The following is an 8,546-nucleotide window of genomic DNA, read 5'->3' on the forward strand; positions in this document are numbered from 1 at the left end:
AAAAATTCATTACAGTTACTTGAAAAAAAAAAAATTCTTTGTGCATTTCATTCTCAATACTAATCCTGACATCTTTAAATAGAATTCAGTCACTTAGAGGTGATTTTGCAAAAATACCTCTGTGCACTCTTGACCATTAGAATAGGATTTTCTACTCATGGGAATACAGTTGCAGGACACAGAAGCTACTTATTTTTCTCCCTTATTAAGGGATGCTCAGAGGCAAGTCAGTTTTTTTTTAAATAACTTTTTTTTTTTTTCTAACATCTTTCTGCAGATTCTTCAGGACTGCTCTGCCACTCTGCACTACTCTTTTAAGAAAAGTATGTATGTATTTACTTTTTTTTCCTAACCTGCTGACCTCTGTATCTGTAGCTGCACCAAAACCAAAACTGTACAAAACAAGTGAACAATTATATCCACAATGAAATGAAGTTAGACAGAAGACATCTATTACTACTTTGGGAAGTACTACCATCTATCTATACAAACATGGGAATATTTCCCAAGGTATCCAGGTTGCCAACTAATGTCATCAGAGCATGTAATAGCAAAGGGAAGTTATAGAGAAAACAATTTTTTTTTTTTCAAAAGCTGTAATGAAAGGAAAACAAGCAAATGGATTTTTCTTACAGAAGAACTAGACCAAACAAAATCTCACCTAAATTCTCTAGCAACAATTCCTTGTATTTTTCTACTCTGCTATTGCATAAAATCTTATATGTATTTTCAGTATAAAATAGACAGTGTTTAAAAAAAAAATACTGGCTTGATTGATAATTCACATTTCCCTTTAGTATACGGGAAGAGAAGACTTCCCAACACTTTTTAAACCAGTTTTAGTTAAAAGCTTTAAAAAAAACCCAAACCCTGATAGTAATGACAGCAGGAAAATAAAGAAGAATAATTAGCTGTTGAAATATTGCCACTAAAACATAAAGCAAGGCAGTTGAAAATAAACACAGACACCTCATTTGGAAAGAAAATAGTTTACCCTCAGACTGGATACTCCAAAAACTGAATTAATGCCAGTAGACAGAATGGGATCTAGATTTAGCTATGCAGTAGGTCTGGCTGTAAAATTTCACAAAGTAGCCCAAGATAGAGAATACCTGGAAGCTGGGTAGGTCTAAATTTTAAATGCCAAAAGCTATATCCAGTGTCTTACACTCATTATGATACATTTCTGATTCAATTACATCACAAAAATCTACTGAACCCCTTCTAATTTTCTAACTTAAATTAGAACTAAAGTTCTAATTCAGCATTGTAGTTTTAAGTCATGGCGTCAAAATCCCATCCCATCCTCCATCCAACCCACGGAGTTTTGGTTTACATTCTCTTACCAACCATTTTATTGCCTATTCCTTCTAGGAAGACACTGGGGTTTTTATCTACACATATTTTTAAAAGAGAGAAAAAAAAGCATGTAGTGTGGATCAAGTGATTTTGTCACATTGAGCAATTTTGCTTCACACTGCAATAATTTGTATTGCTCCTAACTTAGATTTGTGTAAGTGATGAAAGGATAACCTTTAAAAAAGTAAAAATACTCCTTTAATTATACTATTTGTATGTGTGCATATATATACATTTATATACACATACAGTATGACACCACAGAAGAACCACTTGGCAGACCCATATTTTCACAGCATATTACAAGATGCGTAAGAAAGGTTGTCTACATAATATAATCTTAGCTAGCATCTTACCAAAAAAAGGAAGACAATCTCCAATCTCATGATCCTGTCTATTGGGAAGCTCACGTTTTATGACAATATATGATGTCATAATTCATAAAGCAATGAATTTTTCTCCCTGTGAGAAAAATCTCCATGACATTGTTCAGCCAGACAAGATGGCTGTGCTTATTTCTCTTGAGGGTAAATGCCAAGTTTCCTCTATGCTAAAAAGAAAATGATTCTTTTATATTAAAGCAATTTTTTTCTAAAGTTACATCCTGAATTTGCTAAATACGGATGGCTGTAGTAGGGAAGGAAAAAATCTTTTCAGACAGGGGAAGCGGGGGGAGAGCTCTATCCTCTCCACTCTGGCATCACATAAAGAGCAGAGAAATAGTTTTTGCATCATGACCATGCTAACAATTCTGTGTTGCTAGCATGAGTGCCAAGTGTGGTGATGCCTGGGGACATCACTGTGTGAGTGCACAGAGACAGGTGGGAGGTTCAGGCTTGGCCGTGACACCTCAGATTCCCTGCACTCCAGCAAGGCAGGGTCTGACCAAAGCATATTAAATTACTTTGGTCCCCTCAGCGCAGTTGCTGTTTCTGCTGTTTGAGAAAGGTTCTTTAGGAGGTGTGAGTCACGGGACATACTTATCAGCTGAATCACTTTGAAGGACTTGGGCAGCATCTTACGTCAGCAAGCAGGGTATGCAGTGTTACTTTTTTTCCTCAATATGCTAAAATCTCTCCAATGACAAAATATCAAAAAGTAAATTACAAGTATAAAAGGACAAAGATCTCCTATAAAAAGCAGCTTAGAAGGCAGACTCAGCATAAGTGATTAACATGTTCCAGTATAATTTTGGATCTATAATGATTTTAAAAAACATATATTTTTAAGTCTCCTGAAGTAAACAAGTATATTAGGCAAGTATACCCATCAGGATGAGGAAAACATTTCAGGCAGAATCCTGCTTTCACTGAGAATAATGGCTTTATAAAAACAGTTTATCACGTTTTTCTAATATATTCTGAAGGTGCAGATTTGAAAAATGTGGTAATGCCACAGATAAAACCAATCAATAGAAATTGCCTATAAATTGTCTGTCAAGCCTACACCATGAGAATTATTCCCTACAGCTTATTACTACTCATTTGTCTATGCAAGTTAAAAGAAAAAAAAAACCAACAAAACAATATAAAAGGCGGACAAAATTCTGCCACAGCACCATAGTAGTACATTTTATTGCACAGTGTTCAAAGTAGGTAGCGTAGTATCCAGCCCTGTCAATGTCCAGCATTTTGTTTTTGAGGCATTAGGTCTTATAGAGGTTTTGCTTTAGAAAGTCAAGTAATAGGTGCAAAGAGCACTGTTGTTTGTCCGTGTAATGTTAGATTTAACTAAACCTGAGCCTCTCGGATCAACCATTTGGATTTTTAAATAGCAAAGTCTGCAATTTGAGAAACTAAGCATATACATGCGTATACACAAACCCATCAAGCTTGCTGCTGAAGTGAGAGGCAATGACAAATGCAACAGCCTTTCTGTGTAGGCCAAAGGAATTGTGGAAGAGCCTGTTTATCTTGCAGGAGTTCCATAGAAATTAATCCCACCAGTGAGATGGATTTACATTATTACATCATTACATTAAAGGAGTCACCCCAGATCTTGCAGTTATAGGATTCACTGTTAACTGAGTCCCATGGGGACTCATATTGTTCTATGGAAATGCAAAATTCCATACTTAATTCAAACAGGAGGTGGTAAGGCACTTGCTTATGAACCTTCCTGTTGCTACTGGCCCTAATATGAATTATTGCTGTGGTTATCATTGCTCTTGACTATGGCCTTATCAAAATCAGCACTAGTTTTACTATTGCATTGTGTAGGGATATGTATACATACATATACACTGGAACACCCACCATCTTCATTTTCATATATTAGCATCTCTGCCCATCTATTCACACAAAGTAGCTGAAGCTGAATTAAGAATTCCACCTACAGGTAACTTGGATAAGTTGCCAAAACACTTAGTTGCAAATTTGTGAAAATATTCATCTAGCAATCTTGTGAAATTATTAAAAACAACAGGAAGAAACACAAAGACAAACACCTAAGAAGAAATCACGTTTTCTGTATTATTGTGTCTTTAGTCATTGTGACAATATAAAAAAAATCTTCTCACTAAAAAACAGAAAAAAATATTTCAGTTGATATTCTGCTATTTATGAGTATGAGGTAACCTAAAATGTGTTTGCCTTTCATAGTGAAACTCATAAGGAAACAAACTACTGAGAAATACTATGTTATTTGTAAAGTACACTATTAATTGAAAGAACTATATCTTGACCTCTCTAATTACATTTTTCTCTAAACTCACAGAATATTGTGCTGAAGGGTAGGCAGTAACAACATAACTTGAAAATTGGGTTAAAATTTATATAATAGACTCTAGTCCAGTACATTTTTAACAAGATGCTCTTGATGCTTCAGTAAAGCACCAACATGCCAGAAATACTCTGGGCTGTCTCCTTCTAAGAAGCGTGAAATCTGACCTAGGGGAAGGTGTCCCTGCCCTCAGTAGGGGGAGCTGGAATTTTAAGGTGATCTTTCAGGTTCTTCCAAACCACAGTATTCTATGATTCTATGATTACTAACAGTAAAGGCTGTGAAGGAGATTTCATTTCCCAATTTTAAGATGCTTACCATAAACTGAAACATGACATTATCTTTTCAAAACTGCAAAAACAGTAAGTTTTTAGGAAAAAAAATATATTTATATCCTTAGAAAACAGGTATAAATCCTCTCCAGTGTCTCTTTTGGAGAGACCTTCACATTAAGGGACTGAGGGGGGACAGAAAAATGTCAAAAAACTACCTCTCCAAGTCCTATTTCAGCATTTTCCACCTGCACATGGAAAGAGGCAAAGGAATCAGCATGGTCCTGCACAGCTCATGGGATCCACTGGAACCCCTTTATATGTGCTTCCAACACTTCCAGATAGGAACTAGTTGAAGAAAATTCCAATGGGCTGGTCTAGGCACTAGTTTCGCAGCCCTTTCCTACTCTATAATTAGAAACATTTTAAAAATCAGGTTTGGGATATTTAAAGCAAATAAAAAAACCACAACTTAAACATGTATTTAAAATCTCATTCTGCAGTTGGAAGACTAGCAGGATTAAATGCTTTATTTAACACAGATGAGTCAGCCTTAAAAAGTTAGCATTTGTTAAAAATGATGACAAATTACATATAAACTTTTTTTCTATGCCCAGCATGTAGTAATGGTCCTTTCTTGTTGAGTGGGAGTTGCAAGTGTAAAGGGAGGAAGAACTTTGGGCAAATGCTACAAAGTCATTCACTGGACATCTTCATGAAATTAAGTGCTCTTCTTCTATGTATAAAGAATTTTCTCATCACTGAGGTAAGTAAAGCACTGACCTGTTTACAGAGGTAGCTAAATTTTTATTAGCAGCAAGAGATGTATAAAGAAGACTGACAGAAGAACAAATTCTGTGGATGCCACTTGGATAAAGGGTTTAGCTTAGATAAGCTTTCCTATCTTTAGCATCACTGCTGCTGTAATACAGAGACTTATGCCCTGACCTATAGTAAATATTTTTAATGACTACCAAAATAATTACAGCAAGTATTATACACAGGAATTACATTTTCTATCAGCCTACCAAGCTAAGAAAGTATGCATTAGACTAACTGCATGTAGTCAGGCAAGAGTAGAGAGAGAAGGAGAGAGAAGAAAGAAATAGAAGAAAGAAAGAAAAGATAGGAAAGAAAGAGAAGAAAGGAAAGGAAGAAAGAAAGAAAGAAAGGAGGGAAGGGAAGGGAAGGGAAGGGAAGGGAAGGGAAGGGAAGGGAAGGGAAGGGAAGGGAAGGGAAGGGAAGGGAAGGGAAGGGAAGGGAAGGGAAGGGAAGGGAAGGGAAGGGAAGGGAAGGGAAGGGAAGGGAAGGGAAGGGAAGGGAAGGGAAGGGAAGGGAAGGGAAGGGAAGGGAAGGGAAGGGAAGGGAAGGGAAGGGAAGGGAAGGGAAGGGAAGGGAAGGGAAGGGAAGGGAAGGGAAGGGAAGGGAAGGGAAGGAAAGGAAAGGAAAGGAAAGGAAAGGAAAGGAAAGGAAAGGAAAGGAAAGGAAAGGAAAGGAAAGGAAAGGAAAGGAAAGGAAAGGAAAGGAAAGGAAAGGAAAGGAAAGGAAAGGAAAGGAAAGGAAAGGAAAGGAAAGGAAAGGAAAGGAAAGGAAAGGAAAGGAAAGGAAAGGAAAGGAAAGGAAAGGAAGAAAGAAAACAAACATGTCATGTAACATGCCCCAACAATAAGAATGGGGACTGGCCTCATGACACATGAAAGCTAGAAGTCTTAGATTTTTTGTATTTCATCTTACTTTTTTTCCATTTTTTGCCACTTGTTTACAAAAAAAAATATTTTATTCAATTCTCTATTGTGTCTCACACAGGTGTATAGTATTCTCTACTACCTACAGAAACTGATGCAAGGCAAAATGTTCCAAATTAAGTCCACAGCTATGTCACTTAATTTCATTCTAAGTGCTTAATATAAATTTCAAATATAATTTAGACCTGATGTATCTCTCACAGCAAATTTTTGTGATCCCTTGACAGCTTAAATGAAAATATTTAATAAATAATAAGCTTTGATGCTGTGAAAACAGATCTGAGTAGGCTCCAGGAATATCATGTGCAACAGATGATGCAGATTCTATTTTGCTGGTGATTGCTGTATTCTTACAACTAACTGCACCAAAGGATAGATAAAACTGTCTATTTGAATTCCAAAATACAATTATTTATCATGTAAAGATATTGTCTATATCAATCAGCCAAAGAGGAGGCTGACACTGCAGAAACACACTCTGTTAACAGGTGAAATACATGTTTACATGAAAATGTTGAACTTTTCACATGCTGAATCTCTTCACTCTGTTTGCCATTACAGTAAACTCTGCTGTACTACATCTCTTCCAGTGACACCTGAAGTACTTGCCATTTCTCAGGGTTTTCTCTGCTTTGGACACATCAACAATCTGTTCAATTAAAAATGTACTGGTTTCAACACAAAATTTTTTAGGTAGTGTTACTGAATAGATACTTAACCCCCTAGCTTTTTGAACCTATCACACTGCCATTGTAACTATTATCAGGAATGTTACAGTCCAGAGATACAATTATATTGTTGGAAAAAAGTTTCATTACTTCATTTAACAAAAATGAAAACTGCAGTAAATCTGTCCTTGAGTGACAAGATGATCTGGGAGATTTACACTCTTCATTGAAACTTAATTCAAGAAAAGAAGAAACTCCATAAACTCTTCAAGGAAATTTCATGTCTGGGGGACAAACAGGTTTGCCCTATGTAAAATCTTAGAAAAATACATTTAAAATAAATAAGAAACCAGATTTCAATAATACTAAGCAGACATTAAAGATCTTTTACCTTTTTTAAGAAGATTTTTTATGTATGATTGAAGTTTATACAACACTCCAGAAAAGCCATGTGTTAGATTGAAAAATAAAATCAGAAGCATTTTCTGTCATATAAGTATACATGAAAAAACGAGAACGTTAATGTCTTAGAAAGTGTATGTCCAGCTTTGTACTGTTACTCATTTAACAAAGCAGAAAATAAGATACTGTACTGTAAACAAAAAGCTACAGTAAAAGGACAGTTCGAAACTCACACAAGTTTGAGTTCATAAACATTTTGGTTGCTCCATAACAGTTTTCATAAAAAAAGGAATAAAAAACCCTTGGACAGCTTTCATCACTCTTGACTACTTTTCACTTAAATGCACACAGACATACTTTATATAGCAATATACTGATGTATTCTTAACATGGATATTAAACTACTATTACTGCTTTTTTTAACTGAGATGTGTATTATCCAATCAATATTATCTGACTTGAAATACTCATACATTATATATTCCCATCATGTTGTTAAGTATAAAAACATGAAAATATAACTTTACATTATTTCAGTTATATACATCAGTTCAGGCTTGACAAAGACTTTTTTTTACACTATGATTTTTAGAGGAATGAGCCCAGAGGTACAATAAATAGCTTTCCACTGGATACAGTAATGCATTTCTACTTTTTTTTAAAAGAAATTAATTACCATATGAATATTATTTTAGTTTGGTCATTCTAGCATTGAACATTAAAAATCCGAATGCATTCCTCAACATTCCTGATGTGGAGTAATGCACAGAACACTTATGAATTACAGATGTGGCAAGAAATGATTTTGTTTTATTGGAGGAAAGTATTGGTAAGACAGACATTGAAAACACTGTATACACCTCTTTTGCTGATCACACTGAGAGTATACACTGTGTTCACATTCTTGCAGAAACAGGCTCAGAGAAGAAGGGACTTCAAGTTTCTGATAAATGCTCTGCCTTCTCCAATGCTCAGAAAACATTATACTTGAGTCTAAGAAATGGATTCCAACTAAAACTGCAAGTCATATTTAAATTTTTATTTAATTCCAAAATAAAAGAGATTTACCAATACTGCATGAGGCAATGTATCCACAATGCAGAAAAACGTAAGCTTTTCAACCAAATGTACAGAATTGTATCTACAGGGAAAGCTAGAGAAACACGATGTTACTTTGATTTGCATTAGCATTTAAATTAATATTATTGCACCCCTCCTAGGATTCCTTTTTGCTTTTTAAGTAGTTATTGTTTTTAAATACACACAATTAAAAATTATGGTAACTTCAGCTAGCAAAGAATACTCATAATCATTAAGATTCAGGAAAGTTTTCATCAGTACAGACTTGCATCTAATTCGAGTTATCAATCTTAATTCAA

At 35.2% G+C, this 8,546-nt stretch overlaps 1 protein-coding gene across 2 annotated transcripts in view; it reads right to left on the minus strand.

Annotated features, from left to right (window-relative positions):
* Positions 1–7,148: 7,148 nt before the first annotated feature.
* Positions 7,149–8,546, minus strand: part of GRIA2 (glutamate ionotropic receptor AMPA type subunit 2) — an 88,281-nt gene continuing 86,883 nt past the window's right edge. For both annotated transcript variants that reach the window (NM_001076689.3, NM_001185124.2), the window contains 1 exon segment: positions 7,149–8,546. This exon segment is cut by the window's right edge and continues 1,445 nt beyond it. The gene's annotated coding sequence lies outside the window, so the exon portion shown is untranslated.

Source organism: Taeniopygia guttata, chromosome 4 (assembly GCF_048771995.1).
Source record: "Taeniopygia guttata chromosome 4, bTaeGut7.mat, whole genome shotgun sequence".
NCBI lineage: Eukaryota > Metazoa > Chordata > Aves > Passeriformes > Estrildidae > Taeniopygia > Taeniopygia guttata.